Source organism: Oryctolagus cuniculus, chromosome 11, assembly GCF_964237555.1.
Source record: "Oryctolagus cuniculus chromosome 11, mOryCun1.1, whole genome shotgun sequence".
In the NCBI taxonomy this organism is placed as follows: Eukaryota; Metazoa; Chordata; class Mammalia; order Lagomorpha; family Leporidae; genus Oryctolagus; species Oryctolagus cuniculus.
The window spans coordinates 105,929,084-105,952,030 of NC_091442.1; the positions used below are offsets into that span (position 1 = coordinate 105,929,084).

General features: G+C 39.4%; 1 pseudogene; it reads left to right on the top strand.

Annotated features, from left to right (window-relative positions):
* LOC127490168 (large ribosomal subunit protein eL30-like) overlaps positions 1 to 22,947 on the top strand; it is a 114,397-nt pseudogene that overhangs the window by 36,215 nt on the left and 55,235 nt on the right.

Here is a 22,947-nt window from a genome sequence, read left to right on the forward strand (position 1 = left end):
GGGAGCAGTTAGGAAGCAAGCTGTCTTTGGGGCCTGCAGAGGCAGACCACGTCTCTGCAAGGATGAGGTGGGAGGGATGGGGGAGTCGTGTGTGTGTGTGTGTGTGTGTGCATGTGTTGGGGCAGGGGGAGCAGTAACGCAGGGAATGGCGGTGGGTGCTGACTTCAGAGGAGATCCCAGCCCCAAAACCTAACTTGTGTGACTCTGGCAAGTTATTCAACCTTTCAGACCTCAGCTGTGGATAAGCTGTGATGCTAACTCCTCCTGTTAACACAGATGGAGAGATTAACGATGTGCCTGGTACACACTTCACACTCGGTCAAATTGTGCTATGCTAATGTGCCCAAGAAAGCAGTAGAAGATGGCCTAAGTGCTTGGGCCCCAGCACTCATGTGGGAGATCCACATGGAGTTCCAGGCTCTTGGCTTCTGCCTGGCCCAGCCCCAGCCCCATCCACTGTGGCTAGTAGGGGAGTGAACCAGCAGATCAAAGTTTCTCTCTCTTTCTCTCTCTCTCTCTCTCTCTCTCTAATTCTGCCTTTCAAATAAATAAATTTTTAAAAATATAGCAGTATTCAAACTTTGGGAAAGTGAAGTTGGAGGCCTGTTGATGTGGGCAAGAGAGAAATACAGCAAGGGGACTCTATTCATTAGTTGTTACTAATAAACCACCTCAACTCTTAGTGTCTTAAAACAACTATCATTTATTTGGCTTCTGGGTCTTTGGGTTGATTGCTGGGCAGGGGTGTGGGGAGGGAGGTTTCTCCTGGCCTAGTCCAGGCCCATCTGGTGTTGACTGGGCTGATGCATGTCTAACACTTAGCTTCTGGGACAGCTGGGGTAGGCTCATCTCAGTGGCCGAGGCTGGGTTAGCTCAGGTTTGTTCCTGTGGTCTGCAGTCCTTCAGAAGACCAACCTGGATTGTTCACATGGCAGCAGGGTAGGATTCCTCGACAGGGTGCACACCAGCAAGGTCATCTGAGGTTCAGGCTTAGAATTGGCCTACTGTCACTTTTGCTATTTTGCAATGGTCAAAGTGCAACACAAGGCCAGCCCAGACTCAAGGGATGGGGAAACCAGTTCCATCTCTCAATGGGAAGAGCTGCAGAGTCACCTTGCGAAGAAGCCTGGTGTAGAGCATAATAGTTAGACCGACCTGACATTTGCTGAAGTGACTGAGCAAGGTGTGTGGGAAGGCAAATGCAAGTGGAGAAAGCCTGGCAGATGAAAGCTAAGCAATGAGAATGGAAAGGGGAGAAGCAGACAGATGGCATAAGACACAGCAGGGGATGGTTAGAACGGCAGAGTTGGAGGGAGAGAGGATAAAACCTGTTTCTGGTAAGGAACACCATAATGTGGTTGAAGGACTTAATTTCAGATTTAATTTCTTCACTTCTAAATTGAGAATAGTAATGACATCTACACTGAAAAGGTGTTTGTGAGATTTTAGACACAAGCTATAAAGGATGTGACCCACAGGGGGAGTGTCACATGCTCTATTCCATGTACGGAGCACTAGGCCAAGAGTCAAGAGCCTAGAGCATAATTCCAGGCCTGGTTTCCATAATCTAGTGAGCTGGAGTAAGTTATTTAAATCTCTGACCTTTGGTTTTATCTTCTGTAGGACGGGGTTAGTAATAACAACATCAAAATCACATTCTCGAGGGGTTAAAGAAAGGAGTCCAAAGTTCTCTCTGCTCCAGAGAGGATTTGCCAACTTTAACTTTGACTTTCACCCAGCATTCTGCATGCCTCTGGCTTCTCCCACAACACTCCCAACCTTGCCATTTCTCTCACTCTTAAGAAAAACAGATTAATTTTCCTATGCCCATATCCCTGGTTGCCTCCGTCTTCACAAGCATCCCAGAAATCCTGAAATCTTTCCCATCTTTCAGCCTCTCTTTCTCTGTTGTTCTGTACATATTCTTCTCTAACTTAACCCTCCCCTTGGCTAAGTCACAATAGCCACACTCCCAGTGCTGAGTAGTCATATGTGACTAGTGACCATCATATGACATGGGGTTACATCAAACTTGCTCTACTACTGATCTCACTATCCCCATGACTTTAATTTTCATTTATTTATTTTAAAGAGAGAGGGAGGAAGAGAGAGAGAGATCTCCCATCTACTAGTTTACTCCCCAAATTACTATAACAGCAAAGGGCTTGACCAGGCTAAAGTCATGATCTGGAAACCCCATCTTAGTCTCTCATGTGGGTAGCAAGGAAAATACTTGAGCCATCACCTACTGCTTCCCAGGGTACACATTAGCAGGTGGCTGGATTTGGGTGCAGAGCTGGGACCGAATTCTAGGCATTCTGATATGAAATGTAGATCTTCAAAGAAATAGTTAACTGCTATTCCAAGTGGCCACCTTCCTCCCCATGAACTTAAATGCAATCTCTCTATAAACGTCAGTCACAAAAAGACTTGGAAATGTTTTCCATGATTTGTGGCAACTAATATACAGAGCACAAAAAATGTAAAGTATATGAGAGAAATTGACTTTTTGAGACTTCATTTGTTTATACTCCTGAACGACAGTGGTTTCTTCCACTTACTACTTGTTAAATTCTTTATTTAGTGGAGGGTTAAGCTTGTGATTATAAAACATACTGAAAGTATGCCATTGTAAAAATTAAAAGAAAAAATAAGGAAGGAGGAGAGAGGGTGAGAGCATGGGCAGGAGAGAGGAGAGGGTGGGAAGTATCACTGTGCTCTTAAATCTGTATATATGAAAATTTCTGTATACATGAAACTTGTTCACCTTACATAAATTGAAATTTTTTTAAAAAAGAAAAATGCCTAAATTTTATCTATAGCTCATAATTCTGTTGAATGTCAAGTGCCTACAGCCACTGCCTCCTCAATGCATTCATTTAAATGTGTGAGAGCCATCTCAAAGTCAACAGGTCTAAAACAAAAATCACCACACTTCCTTCCAAATCATCTCCTATGGTTGTATTCACTTCAGCCAAGAGCAACACTGTTCTTTCAGTTGATCAGGCCACAAACCTTGCAAGGGTCCCAGAATCTTCATTTTCTCTCAAATCCTACTTCTGATCCATCACCAAGTCCTCTAAACCCTTCTCATCTCCATCACAACTCTCCTAGTCCAAGGTTCTGCCATCTGTCACCTGCATTAAGGTAAGGACCTCCTAACTAGTTTCCCTTCTTTCATTTTTGCTCCCTTTGTCTGTTCTCATCACAGCAATCAACAGGCTCGTTTTTAAATGTAAGTCGCATCTTAACTCTTCGCTGTTCCTAAATCTCAAATGCTTTTTTCTGCTTCAGAACTGAAGTCAATGTCCTCTCAATGACCATGGAGAATCCTTGCTCTTGTCACTCACTACTCTTCCCCTTGATCACTCTACTTAAGCCACATCTATTCAGGGTCTTTGCACTTGCTATTTTCTTTAACCAGGATGCTCTTCCCCTAGATATTCTGCTTGAATGGTTCCTGATCTCTTCCTGACCTGGATATTTGTTCAGATGTCACCTTCTCCTTTCCCAACAACCCCACTTAGCATGGATCTCATCTTGTATCCTTGGTGCTCCCTACTTCCCTCTCCATTTATTTATTTTTCTCCAAGGCACATCTTTCTTTGGATGCTCCATGTATTTATTTATTTGGCTGTTGGTATAATGTATCTCCATTAAGATACAAGCTACACATGGGAAGAGGTTTTCACTGTTTTACTCCCTGTGGTATATCCTGGGCTTAGGAGGGTGCCTGGCGCAGAGTAACCCATTAGTAGAACTTTATTGAATGAATGAATAAAATGACTAACACAAGCTGAACACTGTGCCTGGCACATAGCAGCTGTTCAACAAATGTTATTTTCGTCTCTCATAGACTTTCTGTGGGAATGAAATGGTAGAATGAATGAGATATGATATATGGAATTCTATACAATTTAAGTCACTACTACTTTTATTGCTGCATTGAGCACAGGGCCTTGTACTTAGTCCACATGGACTTGGAGCAGAGATTTCGATGGGATCCCTGCCAGAAACAGACACTGGGACCACCGTGGCTTGTCTCTGCTGCTGACCCATCCAGATGCTTCTTATCTGTACTAGGCTGGAAATCCAGATGACCAAGTAATTATAATTACGTTTAACAGAAGAGTAAATGTTCTCATTGTGTTCTCATGGCTGTGTATAAGAGATAAATTCTATACAGAATAGCAACGTGCTATGAAAAGCATTATTGCCTGAGGCCACCGAGTTCCAGGCAAGCAGCCCTGGACAACCAGTGTTGGGGTTATCACAGCAGAGACCCAGATAACCAAACTTCAGCCACTGAGAGAAGGTTAGCAGTCCCATTGCACTAGGCTTTGGGGCAGGCAATATATTTTAGGAAAGTTTTCCTGCCAAATAGTCAATAATTATACAGTTTTTCAATATTATAAGAGTAAACTTTCAGTTTATAGAAAATTAATTAATGTGGATTCTTAGTTTCCAAAAATATGCTTAAACTATGACACTATATATATCCTATAAATAGCCTGATAAGTAAGTTAAAGTCTTAAAAATTTGCCTGTTTTTATGACATTGTCTCCTCCCTTATCCAACTCTCTTTCCTTTTCTGACTGTCAAAAATCGTATATTTCAGAATGATGTATTTGGTATTTTATGATGAATTTAATAGGTTTTCTTCAGAAGTTTGAAAAGAATGATTTTTTTTTTTTTTGGAAAGAATATAGAACTAAAAGTGCCTTGTAGTGACCAGTGATGGGATAAGGAAAGCAAATTTTGGGAAAGTGAAAATTTAAAAAAAACCCAGCAAGTGTATGCTAAAAGGCACGAGATAATGATTGAATGAATGGGCATAATATAAGTTAGACTTCAATCATGCTTTTAGTTCTAATTGAGCCGTGTTTCAGCCACCAGCCCTGAAGAAGTAGTGATTACAGGATGTGTTTCCTCAGACATGAGCATCTTTCCTTTTGTTTAAATTTGCAGGACCTGGAAGGAGACTGTGTGAGCATTAGGGGCACAAGGACCGAATTTCCTCTTTTCCCTGTTCATCCCAGGGTAGGCTGAAGCCCTGAGGAGAATATCCCCAAAGAGAGGTAATTGCAACCATCACAGCATTCTAACCTCAGAGATCCAGAAATGCGATACCCATCTAAGACCAAACCACTGGACACAGAAAATATGAATATTATTCTTTTGGAGATATTTATGTCCAAGTATCAAAAGAGAACATATAGAACCAATGTTAAAGAATTATCAGCATCTCATGTGACTAGACTGGCTTCCTGATTGTGGTTGTCACCAGGTCACCCAGTAACTGAGGAAGAAGCACTTTGGTATGTAAGCCCTTGAGCCCATTTCTTTCTGGTGCTCTGGGTCTTGTTCCATCAGTGTCCTTCTCCCTCTTGGGTCTCTTCAGCCTCTGCCAGGGTGATTCGCTTCTCTCATCCTAGGGGTGAGCTCAAATCACCACTCTCCTGAAAAAACCCAACTCTCTACCATTTCTTCTTCTTCTTCTTCTTTTTTTTCGTATATTTTAATTTGAGAGAAAGACAGAGCTCTCATATGCTGGTTCACTTCCCCAAAGCACAAAATGGCCAAGATTCCACCAAGGCCAAAGCTGTTTGCTGGGAACTCAGTCCAGGTCTTGCACACTGGGAGTAGGAGAGACCCAGTTACTTCAGGCTTCATTGCTTTCTTCCAGGGTCTGCACTGTCAGGGAGCTGGGGTCAGGAGATGGAACTGGCACTTGAATCCAGGCTCTTGGATATGGGACACAGGTGTACTAACCAGCATTGTAACTACTAGACCAAATGTATACCATGTGTACCACAGTGCTAGGTTTCCCTCTTTTTATAGATGTCCTTTTTCAAGTTGAGGAAGTGTTCTTCTATTCCTACATGTGTGAGATGTTTTATCAAAAATAGCATTGAATTTTTTCAAAACCTTTTATGCATTGAATTATACGATCATGTGAATTCCTTCTTTGACCTGTAAATAATTTGGGATTACGTTGTTTGATGTTCAGGTCTTGGACAAGCCTTTTATCTATGGAATAAACCCCCATTTAGTCAGAGTGTATAATTTCTCTTACATCGTGCTACTTTATATTTGTTAATATTTTGTTAAGGATTTTTGCATCGATATTCATAAGGAATATTGGTCTGTAGTTTTATTTTTGCACTGCTTTTGTTTGGTTTTGGAATTTGAATAAAATGAATTGGAAAGTATTCTCTTCTATTTTAGGGAAGTTATTGTACAGAATGAGTATTAATTTTTGCTTTAGCACCTCATAGAATTCTCCAGTAAATCTCTGCCTAGAAGTTCCATTTTTGGGAATCGCAATATTATGAAATGAATTACTTGATATTTTTAGAGCTATTCAATCTATTTATTTCATATTGAGTGACTTGTGAGTAGTTTTTGATTTTAGAAGAATTGGTGCATTCCATTTAAAATGAGAAACATAGTACATGGAATTCTTCATGGTTTTCTTGTTATCCTTTTTATCTTCAGGGTCTGTAGTAATAGTTCCAATCTTAACAGTGGCAAATTATGTCTTCTCTTTTGGTCAATCTTGCTTGAGATTTGTCATTTTTAATGATCTTTCAAAGAAACTTCTGTTAGTTTAATTAAGTTTCCATATTGTTCACTGTTTTCAATTCCACTTAATACTGCAATTATTTTTATATTTTCTTCCCTCTCTTGCTTTTGGCTTATTTTGCTGTATTTCAGATTCTTTTTTTTTTATTTAGTAAATATAAATTTTCAAAGTACAATTAATGGATTACAATGGCTCCCCCCCTCATAATTTCCCTCCCACTCACAGCCCTCCCATCTCCCACTCCCTCTCCCATTCCATTCACATCAAGATTCATTTTCAATTCTCTTTATATACAGAAGATCAATTCAGTATATATTAAGTAAATATTTCATCAGTTTGCACCCACACAGAAACACAAAGTGTAAAATATTGTTTCAGTACTAGTTATAGCATTACTTCACATTGGACAACACACTAAGGACTGATCCCACATGAGAAGTAAGTACACAGTGACTCCTGTTGTTGACTTAACAATTTGACACTCTCGTTTATGGTGTCAGTAATCTCCCTAGGCTCTAGTCATGAGTTGCCAAGGCTATGGAAGCCTTTTGAGTTCGCCGACTTCAATCTTATTCCAACAGGGTCATAGTTAAAGTGGAAGTTTTCTCCTCCCTTCAGAGAAGGGTACCTCCTTCTTTGATGACCCGTTCTTTCCACTGGGATCTCACTCGCAGAGATCTTCCATTTAGGTCTTCCTTTTTTTTTCCCCAGGGTGTCTTGGCTTTCCATGCCTAAAATACTCTCATGGGCTCTTCAGCCATATCCGAATGCCTTAAGGGCTGATTCTGAGGCCAGAGTGCTATTTAGGACATCTGCCATTCTATGAGTCTACTGTGCATCCCGCTTCCCATGATGGATCGTTCTCTCCCTTTTTGATTCTATCAGCTAGTATTAGCAGACACTAGACTTGTTTATGTGATCCCTTTGACTCTTAGTCCTGTCATTATGATCAATTGTGAACTGAAACTGATCACTTTGACTAGTGAGATGGCATTGGTACATGCCACTTTGATGGGATTGAATTGGAATACCCTGGCACGTTTCTAACTCTGCCGTTTGCGGCAAGTCTGATTGAGCATGTGCTGCACTATACATCTCCTCCCTCTCTTATTCCCACTCTTATATTTAACAGGGATCACTTTTCAGTTAAATTTAAACACCTAAGAATAATTGTGTGTTAATCATGGAGTTCAACCAGTAGTACTAGAACAAAACAAAGAGAAAATACTAAAATGGATTAAGTATTACATTGTACATCAACCGTCAGGACAAGAGCTGATCAAGTCACTGTTTCTCATAGTGTCCATTTCACTTCAACAGGTTTCCCCTTTGGTGCTCAGTTAGTTGTCGCCGATCAGGGAGAGCATGTGATATTTGTGCCTTTGGGACTGGCTTAATTCACTCAGCATAATGTTTTCCAGATTCCTCCATCTTGTTGCAAATGACCAGATTTCGTTGTTTTTGACTGCTGTATAGTATTCGATAGAGTACATGTCCCATAATTTCTTTATCCAGTCTACTGTTGATGGGCATTTGGGTTGGTTCCAGGTCTTAGCTATTGTGAATTGAGCTGCAATAAACATTAGGGTGCAGACCGCTTTTTTGTTTGCCAATTTAATTTCCTTTGGGTAAATTCCAAGGAGTGGGATGGCTGGTTTGAATGGTAGGGTTATATTCAGGTTTCTGAGGAATCTCCAGACTGACTTCCATAGTGGCTTAACCAGTTTGTATTCCCACCAACAGTGGGTTAGTGTCCCTTTCTCCCCACATCCTCTCTAGCATCTGTTGTTGATAGATTTCTTAATGTGAGCCATTCTAACCGGGGTGAGGTGAAACCTCATTGTGGTTTTGATTTGCATTTCCCTGATTGCTAGTGATCTTGAATATTTTTTCATGTGTCTGTTGGCCATTTGGATTTCCTCTTTTGAAAAATGTCTATTGAGGTCCTTGGCCCATCTCTTAAGTGGGTTGTTTGTTTTGACGTTGTGGAGTTTCTTGATTTCTTTGTAGATTCTGGTTATCAACCCTTTATCTGTTGCATAGTTTGCGAATATTTTTTCCCATTCTGTTGGTTGAATTAGATCAATAAGTCAGTTTAAGGACATTTAACAACTTCACAATATTGAAGATTTTTTGGGGAAAATTTTAAATTATAATTTTTACATAGAAATATGCAGATTTTTCATTTAGTATGAGTCAATTTTGATACATTGTATTTTTCTAGGATTATGTTAATTTCATATAAATTTTCATATTTATTGTCATAAAGTTGTTCATAACATTTTAATATTTTTTATCTCTATAAGCTCTTATGCTGTCCATTTTTTCATTCTTAATTTTGATAATTTCATTGTTTGCTTTTTGATCTGTCTTAACAGAAATCTTCCATTATACTTGTTTTTCAATAACCAACTTAGAAATAATCACTCTACTGTAGTTTCCTATTTCATTGATTTTTAGATATTATCTTTGTTATTCCCTTTTTTCTACTTTCTTTGGACTTTATATATTTTTGAATCTCTTGAGGTACATAATTAAATCATGTTCTTGAGTCTTTATTAATTTCTATACTTTGACTATAAGTTTCTTTCTAAGTGTGGCTTAGAAAAGCAGCAGAACATGGCCCAAGTGTCTGGGCCTCTGCCATTCACATGGGAGACTCATATGAAGTTCCTGGCTCTAGGTTTTGACCTGGCCCAGCACTGACCACCTGGGGAATGAGCCACCCATTAGAAGATCTCCCTCTTTCTGTCTCTCCTTCGCTCTCTGTAACCCCGACTTTCAAAATAAATATCTTTTTTAAGAACTGATGACTTAAACTCAAAGCACTTGTACTTGGAATGGTATTTTCTGCCCCTGTATTGGAGCTGGTGCTTTTTTGATGATTTACACAGAAATTTGAAACTGCACCCTAAACTTGTTTCCATCCCTTTTCCCAGTTACGATGCCACCCTGCAGAAGTACAAAACCACTTCCAGGGCAGGCTTTAGCCTGGTGGTAAAGATGGCAGTTGAGATGCCTACAACTTTCATCAGAAAACCCGGGTTTGATTGACAGTTCTGGTTCATGATTCCAGTTTTCTGGTAATTTGGACCCTGGAAGGCAATGGTGGTGGTTCAGATGACTGGCTTCCTGCCTCCCACATGGGAGATCTGAACTGAGTTCCTGGCTCCTGGCCTTTTTACAGGCATTTGGGGAATGAACCAGCTGACGGGAACATACACACTCTCTGTGCCTCTCAAATAAGTAATAAATTACAATTTAAAACATTTTTAAAAATTTATATTTTCTAAATACTGATGGAAGAATCACCACTTAAGAATCAGAAAAGATTTTCTCCCTAACACTGCTCCCCTAGCAATATTCACTTATCCACGTGAAAGGACTGACAACTCCTGCCTCTGACTCAGGGTTTCAAATCACACCCACAACCAGAAAGCATCCCTAATATTGGCAGCAATCTGTGGTTTGCACCCAGATCAGAAATAGGATAATTAAGACTTTGAGTAAAAACGCAGAAGAAACGCTACCACAAAAATGTATCATGGTCCATCACAGCTCTGTGGGTCCCCTTGTTTCTTGGGTACCGTGCGCATGTCATGGGGGTGCTTATAACATCACCAACCATCAGTCTCTGCTAACATCTGGAGTGCCTAAAATGAGAGTCAAAGCAAATCAGTGTTCTATTTCTTTCTTTTCTTTTCTTCTTCTTCTTTTTTTTTTTTTTTTTTTTTGGCAGGCAGAGTTAGACAGTGAAAGGGAGAAAGAGATAGAGAGAGAAGTCTTCCTTTTCCATTGGTTCACCCCCCAAATGGCTGCTACAGCCAGCGCACTGCACCGATTCGAAGCCAGGAGTCAGGCGCTTCCTCCTGGTCCCCCATGTGGGTGCAGGACCCAAGCACTTGCGCCATCCTCCACTGTCTTCCTGGGCCACAGCAGAGAGCTGGACTGGAAGAGGAGCAACCGGGACAGAATCCGGCGCCCTGACTGGGACTAGAACCCGGTGTGCTGGTGCTGCATGCGGAGGATTAGCCTAGTGAGCTGCAGTGCCGGCAGTGTTCTATTTCTTGTCTGAAATGATTTTCATGATAAAATCCTCCCCAGAATGATTTGCGAAGCAAGTACCTATTACTTTTTTTTTTTTTTTTTTTTTTTTTTTGACAGGCAGAGTGGACAGTGAGAGCGAGAGGCAGAGAGAAAGGTCTTCCTTTTGCCGTTGGTTCACCCTCCAATGGCCGCCGCAGCCGGTGCTCTGCAGCCGGTGCACCGTGTTGATCTGAAGCCAGGAGCCAGGTGCTTCTCCTGGTCTCCCATGGGGTGCAGGGCCCAAGCACTTGGGCCATCCTCCACTGCACTCCAGGGCCAAACAAAGGCTTAGAAGAGTGAATAATTTGTTTAATGTCACTCAGCTAGTAGGATTCAAAGCATGAAAACTTATCAGTTTATTTTTGTTTATTTTGCTTTTCACATCCCTTTTACCATTGCAGATCTGTAATTTCAAAATTTAGAAGTACACAAAGGGTGATAAGTTTATTATTGCTATTCTATATATCCCATTGCTACCACCATATGACCACCTTGTTAGCACATCTTTTCCTCCATTTCTTGGGAGTTCTTCTTGCTTTATGGTTTAATTGTTTATCATAATGGAAAAGTAGTTTAATTCTCAGTCCTAAAGATTATATTAGAGTCAATTATATGATGGCTGCATGTATTATGTCTATGATAACCCATCATGATGAAAACATTAAACGCATTCCCTCAGGAGATTAACTTATGTCTGTGGAGTGATGGGTGCTGGGAGAGAACATTTTATTATACGTATTGTTTGCACAATCTATTTTAATCTCAAAATATTTTAAAAGACTTGGTCAAAATACAAGATAGGGCCTGTTTTTAGTAGGGGGTGCTTTTCATTCTTATGAATGTAATTTTGCCCCTGGTGAAAACTCAGAAGTCGCTTTGTCCAGAAGGATACTGACATCCTATACTATGCTTATTTTTGACATCTTATACTGCACACTAAACCACATGAGGCAAACTTCAAATGAATCAGCTATAGGAATGTATACCTGGTTTGAAAACTGAGTCAGCTCTAGTGTTTTTCTTCATGTTGCTCCCAAAGTGGTTGGAGGTATCTGTGAACACATCTTCTCAATGCTTTTGTTTTCTTTCCTTTTTATAAAATAGCCATCAGATACCCAAGCACTTAAACATCTTCCCTTACAGCCAGGGATTACTGTCTGAGCGGTGGCTGTTTGGAGTATTAGTAACCAAACCAAATATAGACTTTTGCTGACTCCTAAGAAATAATGTGAATAGAATGAATCATTAGAATAATATGTAAGCTACCGAGAAAAAGCTGACCTGCTGGGATAAGTATGATCAGACAGTTTACTAATTAAAAATAAGATAAAGAAAATTAATACTTTCCCTTGAAAAGGATACAATCTATGAATGATACACAAAAGACTAAGTTGTGTAATTGTAAATGAGAAAAAACTAAAGAGATTAATTTTAAAGAAAGTGTATTAATAAATAGGAGTTTAAAGTTCCTTTGCTGTACCTCAAAACTTCAGGGATACTTTTGGTTCAGGGAGTTTGCATTACCTTTTCCTTCTTGCCTTGTGACATGGCTCACTTCCCTAACTTCTTTAGTTCTGTGCTCGGAGGCTACCTTCTCAATGATGATCACCCTGACCAATCCTCCTTATAATTGAAACTATGCTTTTCCACATACCATAACACTCTCTATTTTTGTTAACTGGCGTAATCTATTTCTGTACTATTTACTAGCTACTCTTGATCAATATTTCTCTCCCATGGGATGTCAGCTTTCTTGACCAGAACCTTGGTCTGTTTTGTTCACTGCTCTATTCCTGGTACACAGTATATGTATTTAGGTCAATACATGTGTAAAATCACTGTACAAACACTGCCTAGCACACAGTAGACTCCAAAAAGTCATTAAGTAAATGAATAAATGGATATTAGAAATTTCTCAAACTGCTTCATATACTTATAGAAACCAGTGTAAGTGTAAGTCAAAGTTTGGGAAAACCAACAAATAGGGCTGAGTTCAATAGTTCAGGAGTGGGAAACTTGAAGGATGGCAACTACACAGAAATGGGCTCTAAGCTAGTACATATGGTCAAAAGCAAACAAGGGATAGCCATGGGGAATTTTCTAGAAGGATGTAAGGCCATCTGCATTTACAGTTGTCAGAAGACAATTAGGAGGTGTGTTGTTGATGGGCAAGCTTCACGATGCTTGGCATACAGACAAGTGCTGTGGTGAGTCTCTGTCCTTTGACTGCCCAGCAGCTGGGTCACCTTTGTCAGTGAGTAAAGGGTAAGCTGCAGGAGTGACTTTCACATTACTGTGGCCTACAACAATGGCAATTATTTATTGTTCAGATTGCATGCATGCCACACATTGGCAAAAAGGATATGCTGGTCATTATTGTTCGGAGGTTTAGGCCAGCAGAAATTTAATTTCAGTAGGCTTCCATATTTAAAGGGCAGGGAAAGGTAGAGTGAGAGGACAGTATGTTGGCTGCCAGTGTTTCTGACCTGAATTATTGTGTCACTGTTACTCACATCCAAATGGCCAAGGTTAGTCATATTTCTAGACTGAATCAATGAGGATTTAAACAAATGCATTCCTTCTATGAGAGGAGCAGTGAAAATAAGTGAAAAATAATAGTGTATTCTCCATCCAGTTATATAATTATAATACTGGCAGCTCTTAGGGAGAAGTGGAGTCTGACACTTTCCATAGAAATACAAATAGCCAATAATTTTCCTTTGCCTTCCCAGTCAATCAGATGCAGTAGGGTATGATTTGAACTGAGATTGGGGGAATTCTTATTGGTAAAGCTGTGGTGGCAGATTTCCAGGGACAGCTTCCAGCGCTGTATGTGTCAGTTGTGGTATTTAGATTCCAGTGGTGACAGATATGGAATCCTCACCTGATTGTAGCTGGTAATTTTCAATATATAGTTACAACTTCCCTTCACATGTGTACACTCTAAAACGTATGTCTCTAGCATTCCGACCAGTTCTATGAGCTCTAAAACATCTTTTCTAGTAATATCCTTATTTTTAAATCAGCTTGATTCATTTCTGCTGCTTACATCTAAGAATCATGATTGATACAAGTGGTCTGAATAGCATGCACCCTTCTTGTCCTATTTTTTGTAATATTTACAAACAATTGAACAGAAGTTGCTTGATCTAGCACTTGACTAAATGAAAGAATTTCTGTCAATTCAAATGTAGTTTTTCCATAAGTATAAACTTAAAAACCTCAAACTGCTCCAAGTTATTAAGAATAATAGTCTTCTTTTTTATTAATTTTTTTCTTTTTTTTTTATTTGACAGGTAGAGTTTAGACAGTGAGAGAGGGAGACAGAGAGAAAGGTCTGCCTTCTGTTGGGTCACTCCCCAAATGGCTGCCACAGCCAGTGTTGCACTGATCTGAAGCCAGGAGCCAGGTTCTTCTTCCTGATCTCCCAAGTGGGTGCAGATGCCCAAGCACTTGGGCCATCCTCCACTGCCCTCCGGGTCACAGCAGAGAGCTGGACTAGAAGAGGAGCAACCGGGACTAGAACCGGTGCCCATATGGGATGCTGGAGCCACAGGCAGAGGATTAACCAAGTGAGCCATGGTGCCGGCCCCAGTAATAGTCTTCTTACTGAGTCATTCCATTCCCTCCACAACCAATTTCTGTTTTGTCCAAAAATGGAGGAAGGGTTCAAAGGGAGGGACACTGATTGCCTGACAGACCAGTTTATACTGTATGCATCTGTTGAAATATTGTAATATGCCCCATTAAAGTGTATAGATATTACACATTAATCAAAAATTTAAAAAACAAGGACAATGGAAGAGAAATTTAGTCCTCATAATAATCTTAAGAGGTAGGTAATCATTATTCCAGTTTTATAGGAGAAAATTGAGCTTCAAATAGGTTTAAATAACTTACCCTACATCACATGGCTAATAATTGGTATTGCTAAGATATAAGCATAGAGTCTGATTTCATAAATATAATATGCTATGCTTTGCCACTACATATACATATGATTCTGAAGGTATTTGAAAGAGTTAAATACTCATAAATGCATGGTACATTAAAAATATAATGAGTCAATAAAATATTTAACAAAATTTTGAAATTAAGAAAGCATTAAGTGAACCATTATAAGGTGGGGACCATCTGTTCTTATTGTATTCTGATTATTCTAATTTAAACATAAATCTAATGACTTCACACATGGTAAATACCCCTTTCTCTTTTTCATCTTCTGTTTACCAAAGACTACAAAGTATTTAGTGATTATTATACATGTGTAAAAAGATCTTAACATATGGACCATTAATTTCAAAATCTCCCCAAGTAGCATATTTTTTTAATTTTTTTTTATTTTTGACAGGCAGAGAGGACAGTGAGAGAGAGAGACAGAGAGAAAGGTCTTCCTTCTGCCGTTGGTTCACCCTCCAATGGCCACCACGGCTGGTGCATTGCGGCCGGCGCATCGCACTGATCTGAAGCCAGGAGCCAGGTGTTTTTGCTGGTCTCCCATGCGGGTGCAGGGCCCAAGCACTTGGTCCATCCTCCACTGCACTCCCGGGCCATAGCAGAGAGCTGGCTTGGAAGAGGGGCAACTGGGACAGAATCTGGCGCCCCGACTGGGACTAGAACCCGGTGTGCCGGCGCTGCAAGGCAGAGGATTAGCCTATTGAGCCATGGCGCTGGCCCCCAAGCAGCATATATCTTCCATTAATATATTCAAATATGTTAGGTATTCAATAGATTTTTATCTCCCTCACTCAGAGTTATTGTTCTGTATCTTCCTTCATGTAGAGGTTGTCATAGTTTTCTTTCACTTCTACTTGTTTTCAATCTTCTAGTTCTAGGATCTTGCATCTTCTATTTTCTTGGTTGATTACTTTTGTAGTTAAGACAGACACATCTTCCATTAGCTTCCTGAGAAAGTGTGCATGAGAGGTGTTGTAAAACTTTTCAATTTTGAAAATGTTTTTAGTCTACATAAACACTTACATGTTAATTTAGCTGGGTATAAAATTTTAGCTTACAAATATTTCTTCCTAATTTCGAAGACAGGAGTCCATCAGCTATTAGCATTCAACATTGTTTTGTAAGTGCTTCCATTTCATTCTAATTCTTGATCCCATAATGTTTGAAAGCTTTATTAGTAAATAAATTTGATAAGGACTATTTTATTTTATTTTTTTTTTTTTTTATCTTTTATTTAATGAATATAAATTTCCAAAGTATGACTCATGGGTTACAATGGCTTCCCCCCCCATACCATCCCTCCCACCCACAACCCTCCCCTTTCCCACTCCCTCTCCCCTTCCATTCACATCAAGATTCATTTTCGATTATCTTAATATACAGAAGATATAATAAGGACTATTTTATTTAATCTATAGTAGCACTGCTACATATTGTAGTATTTTCATTTTTATCTTAAAATTTTATGATAACAAGAATATGTTTTGCTTTATGGTTCAAATATGAATTTTCATCATTTCTATTGCTAAAACAAGTTGTGCATGTCTTTTACCTGTCAAAATTCAATTTGTTTGTACAGAGGCTCTTTCAATGTTGCCAGAATTTTTATTTCCCTACTGGAAAGTGGAAACAGGTTGGCAGGAAGCTGGAAGAAGGAACAAATAAGACTTTCCAGTAACAGATAACAGTTAATATCAAAGCTGAGACTATTTATTTGATTCAATCATCTTGTTTGATGGAGATGAGACCAATCAGAAGAGTTCCAATGATTTGTCCTACTGCACATGAAAATATGTTACATGATCACATAATTTATCACCCAGACCAGGGAAATTCTGAGAGTGAAAAAGCATGAAGTTAATAATTATACCAAATGGCAAGTGTAATTCAGGAAAATTAGATTTATTACTGTTGTACAGTAATAATGGTCTAAACAATCCTAGAATTTTAATCTCCAGTAGTTTGTCTCCCATTCTGCCACTCTGCACTGACTGCACCTACAGCCTATTTAGGTTCAAATCTCTTTTTTATCGTATTATACTTCATTTTAATTGATTCTTGCAATCCTTCATTTATCAACAAATATGTTTTGCACATCTACTTGACCCCTCATCCTTAAAGTCATTCCTCTACTCTAAAAGATTGTTGCTTCAAATTAAAATACCTGGATAAAGTCAGCCAAAATATTAAAAAATGCTCAAGTAAGTTGACACCACCATATTTTAATCAAGAAATAAATAGACAGGTATATTTTGGCACTATTTGATTACAAAATATGGATGAACTACTTCAAGAACACCTACTATTTACACCTCCACAATCAGCTAAAAGTGTAAGTAGGTAAGCTGGTTTCTATGAAGGCATCAGTATTTTTGTTCAGTGAGAGTTTCAGGAAGATGAAGGAGACATGCCCACCAATGATGGTGTGATGTACTGAAATCTACAATAGAGAGTAAGAAATTGCAAACACAAAGTTAAAAACAACTTCAAAGCCTCAGTATCCAGTTGGATTCCCAAGGTTTTTTTTTTTTTTCAAAGTAAAGAGTCAATTTTGATCATTAATCACACAAATTAGAACTTCATTTATGAAGATATGTGAGACAAGGCCAAACTACTTCAGCTTTTTGCTGCAAAAACTGTAGATAAATTCTTAAGCTATTTCTATTTATGTTTAACACCTTATATAATTTGCTTTTCATTTCTCAGGTATGAACTTTGAGGCATATCATTAATTAGTTGAACAAAATTGTGGTTAGTAGTTTTACATAGATAACTGAGATTAAAAGCTGCACATTCCCGTATCAAGTCTTCTATGGCTTTCAGGGAACATATGAAAAATTGTAATAATTTTTGAAATTTTTAAAAATTTATTTGAGGGAAAGAGAGGGAGAGGAAGATGAGAGAGAGGGAATTCCTATCAACAGATATATTTCCCAAACATGTACAATAGTTAGGGCTGGTGTTGGGTAGAGGCTTAAGCCAGGAATTCAACCCCAGTCTCCCATTTGAGCTGTAGGGGTCAGATACTTAGGCCATCACCATCACCTCCCAGGGTCCATATTAGAAGAAATGTAGAGTCAGGTGTTGGATGAAGCCAGATATTGAATCCAAATACTCCAATATGGGACGTGGAAACCTTGATCAATGCACTAGCTGCTGGAATAAACATCTGTCCCTAAACAGAGTCTTTTGATACTTAAAACAATATTTTTATTTATTTTATAGACAGAGAGACAGACAGTGCTCTCATCGTTGGTTTATTCCCCACAAAGTCAGTCCAAGTCTTCCACATGGGTGGCAGGAATGCAGATACTTGAGCCATCATCTGCTGTCTCCCACGGTACAAATTACCTGGAAGCTGGAACAGAGAGTAGACCTAGACTGAAACCCAGTCACTCTGATATAAGATGCAAGTATCCAAAGTGGCATCTTTACCATTAGACCAAATACCTGCACCAGAGTCTTTTGATTTTGATCAGTAAATGCAGTTTGTCCTTCATGTCCATGGGTTCTCCAACAGTATTCAACCAATCATAGATTAAAAATATTCAGAAAAAAATTTGCATCTGTACTGAATCTGTACAGATTTTTTGTGCCATTATTCCCTAAACAATGTAACTACTATTTTTCATGGCATTTAGATTGCATTAGGTATTTTTTTTTTTTTTTTTTTACAGGCAGTGTGGACAGTGAGAGAGAGAGAGAGAGAGAAAGGTCTTCCTTTGCCGTTGGTTCACCCTCCAATGGCTGCCGCGGCCGGCGCACTGCGGCCGGCGCACCGTGCTGATCCGATGGCAGGAGCCAGGTCCTTCTCCTGGTCTCCCATGGGGTGCAGGGCCCAAGGACTTGGACCATCCTCCACTGCACTCCCTGGCCACAGCAGAGAGCTGGCCTGGAAGAGGGGCAAGCGGGACAGAATCCGGCGCCCCGACCTGGACTAGAACCCGGTGTGCCGGCACTGTAAGGCGGAGGATTAGCCTAGTGAGCCGTGGTGCCGGCCCTGCATTAGGTCTTATAAGTAATCTCAAGATGATTTAAAGTAGTGAGACAATGTGCATAGGTTATATGCAAATACTACATCATTTAAAATCAAGAGACAAAGCATCAACAATTCTATTATCTAAAGGGGTTCCTGTAATCAATTATCTTTAAATATAGAGAGATGAGTTTATATTGTACAGAATTAAGTTATGAAGCAATGAAGTTTTGTTAGATCTTTAATTACTCAACAATGCTAGGTGTCTTCTGACTTTGCTCCTTGCTGTGTCTTGTAACAAAGTTCTTAATCTTTCTTACACCCAGGCTCCTCCATTATAGCAAAGGATAAAATAATATTTCTAATGAAGTCCAGTGGGAAAATTCAACATCATGAATATTATGTACTTAGTAGGCTCTCAGATGTGCAAGTACATGGTCAATGAAAGCTACTGCTTTCAATTCTCAAATATCTATACAAACAACCCCTATTTCAGGGTTCAGTTATAGATGTATATGTTATCTTTTTCAAATAGCTATAGAAATAATAATTTCCACATGGCAATCAAGATTGGTGCATACTGAAATGCTGCATGGATATCTGGTTCTTGGGAGGGGTGATCACTGACTTGGTTTCATGGTCATAGGTGATAGCTACATACTATATTTTATGTTTGTGCATATGTAAAGTACCAGCTTTTTTTTTTTATTGGAATCCAATTGTGATGATTTTGAGTTTGCATCAGCATAATGACAGCAACAATAAGAGCTGTATTGAGACACTGTCATTTGCCAGGAGCTAAGTTTCTTGAGTTATATGCATTATATTGGCTGAAATAAAGACACAATCTGGTATCCTAGGAAGAACTAGAGACTGGATGGTATTTATAGGTTCTTGGACTCTAATGTCATTCAGAGTCTTACCCAGGTAGCCAAATAATAAACCTGCTTCTTATCTGCAGTTTTCACTCTCCAGAAATGAGTAAGAAGAGCTTTTGGAAATGGAAAAGGAATAATCTTTCTATTGAAGTATCAGAATATTAACTTCCAGAGGAAATTAATGTAGCCCTCTTTTTAAACAAGTATGTTACATGTGAAGATGTTTAAAATCTTTGAGTTCCTACATGCATACTTTAGTTCTAGTCAAGGCTCTTATTTTTTGAGAAAAATGTTAATCCTTAATTTGCCTACATGAAATCCACTTGTCTTCTCATTTTCACTGTTACTTTTAACAGTTGAGACTACCATCCCTTCTACCCTTTCCTTTTAAACTGACCGATTTTTCAAATATGAGTTCATTCAAATCTAACTCACTTTTCTCCCCAGTATTCAGGTCACTTGAGTGTGCTGAGGGCAAAAAAGATTTCAGAAAACACAATTCTTTTGAGGAGTCACTGTGCCTGCTGCAAAATTATTCGAATGAAAAGATTTTTTTTAGGTAAAATGACAATTAAGGTCGACCTCCTCTGCTCAAATTAAAAAAGAGAAAAAGGAGTGTAATGAAGAATCTGACTCCTTCCTCTAATTTTACAAGTTCAATGGTAATCTAACCGTGCCATTCATTTACAGAAACCATTAATTTTACTATGTGGCTGAAAGTAGTAGGCCTCAGCTTTCATTCTCTTACTTTTCCCCTCCCTTAGTCTTTGTGTGTGCACCTGTTCAGGCCACTTTAGCATCCCATTTGTAAAACTTTGGGTAATCCTCTGGCACTAACCCTGGTGTGATAATACTTCTGTTATTCAGCAGCCTAATTACAAAGGACAACACAGATAAAACACTTCAGTCTTATTTTTAATAGCTGATTTGCCAATTTTGCCAAGCTCTAAAGAGAATGGTCTCCAAACCTTGCTGGATTTAAATTTAATCTGAATTTGTTCAGCACATGGAACTCCAATACCTCACACCAGATCTTTTGTTCTTAGATTTTTTTTTGGACACCTTACTCCTCCTTACACCTTCATTCCTTTTTAATGGTGATGTAAGAATCTATTTTTTAGAATATCATTTCATAAGACAGAGTATTTTTAAGCATTCACCCCATCCATTTGAGACAACCATTGACACCCTCCAATAACATGACAATTTGAGAATTAGAATATTAGGCATTAAAAACTACTTTTACTTAACCAGTCGCAAAGAAAAATGAACTAGTAACACTTCATAATAAAAACAATTTCTCTAAGGGTAATATTTTCAGAAGTGGAGCTCCATAAAAGAAAAAAACACATGTGTTTAATGTTTCTTTTCTCATTTGAGATGGGAAAGAGAGGATTATTTCTAATTCGTGGAGAACCCAAAGCAAAGATCATTACTTCAGTACAGATAAGCCTGCTAGTGTCTAGGTACTTAATTCTATTCCTTTGATCTAGAAATGGGCTAGAGATCTAGCAACAAGGGCAATCCAATGAGTTCTGGGTACCCTCGATCTGGTGGAGAATTTCCTGATATTTTGGAGGATTCACTAAATGTGTCCCCCAAAACATACTGTGGGGTTTCAGAGGGCACTTTGAAACTGAAGGGCAGCCCCTGCCACTACTTTCCTAATCCTTTGATTTTGAAACTCCAAATAACTCAAGAGAAATTTAATACATATGTTTCTGATTCATTTACACTGCTTCATCAAAACGGTGTTTCGTAAGAGCTATTTGATATCTAAGAAGCTTTCTTAATCTTTTTTCTAAGCCTTTTATTTTGCTCCAGGAAATCACATTTTCTTCGTGTTCAGCAAAATTAGAAGCAGAGGAGGCTTAAGTTTGGTTCTAAAGGTCATAATCACAAAATCAGTGGAAGTTTGCAAGTTGGCAAACTATGTCACTCTTCTATCTTACAGCACCCGACAAGAGGAAAACCCAAGGATATTATCAAAAGTAGATGCCAGAGGTTAATTTCAGTGGCCAATCTATTCAATATTTCATCAGCATGTACATTTCTTCTTTCTAAGATGCTAAGGTTGTATATTTAATAGCCATAGGAGGCACGTTCATTTCATTTTAAAGATGCGTAAATCTATCACAGACTAAAGTGGCTCTTATTTTACTGCAAAGGGACACCATACATTGTTACAAATATCAGCTACTATGAGTCATCTACACAGCTTCTGAGACATTTAACTCAGGTAAAGAGCAAGTAAGAGAACAAACATCCACTGGAGAGGATAGAATTCTATTAATGCTGGGAAATTTCAATGTTTTAGGGGAAAGTTCAAGGTTTGAAATTTGAATACATGGGGACCAGTGCTTTGGCGTAGCGGGTAAAGCCGCCACCTACAGTGCCGGCATCCCATATTGGTGCCGGTTCTGGTCCTGGCTGTTCCCCTTCTGATCCAGCTCTCTGTTATGGCCTGGGAAAGCAGTAGAAGATGGCCCACGCGCTTTGGCCCTTACACCTGTGTGGGAGACCCAGAAGAAGCTCCTGGCTCCTGGTTTCGGATCAGTGCAATTCTGATCATTGCATCCATTTGGAGAGTGAACCAGATGGAAGACCTCTCTCTCTCTCTCACTCTCGCTCTGCCACTCCTTCTCTCTCTGTGTAACTCTTTCAAGTAAAATAAATAAATCTTTTTAAAAAAAGAAATTTGCATACTTGATCAATCACTGAAATTCCCCAAAAGAGAAATAATAATTGAGAAACATCAAAATAGAGCCAGCATTCAGTGAGTCATTTGTAATAATTTATTCATTTGTAATAACATCAATGGAGCACTTAATCAAGGCCAGGCATTGTGCTAAGTACTTAATAAAAATTATATCTTCTAATTTTCACATGATACTATGGAAGTAGGCACTACTATTTTTATGACCATTTTTCCCCAATGAGGAATATGAGGTTCAACAGTCAACAAGGAATGATTATCAGGTCAGGCCCAGCTGTTTCAGTCATTTCTTACGTTAGTGTTGTCGCTCCCCCTCTTCGCGGAGGAACGACACAGGGCCCTGCGCTGTTCTTTTGTCTGCTCGGCCCTCCCCGGGTTTGCTGCTGGTTCTTCCCGGGTTGACTGCCGTCCCTTCCACCTCCGTGGAAGGGCGGTGCCCCCTGCCACTTTCCCCACTTCCGCGGGGGAGCAGCACACTGTTGGCCGGCTCTCTTGGGGGCTTCTCGGGGGCTGCTCAGATGTTCCTCAGGTGTTCCCCTTAGATGTTCCTGGTGCATGCCGTCTCTCTCCTCCTTTATAGTCCTCTTCCACCAATCCCAACTCTGCTACCCACACGCCGAGTATGCTGCTGTCCTCCAATCAGGAGCAGGATCAGCTCCTGCAGGTTACTGGTTGAACTGGAGGCAGCTGTGTAGAAGCTGTTTACTCCTCTCTCAGCGCCATATTGTGGGAGAGCAGATGCATAGAG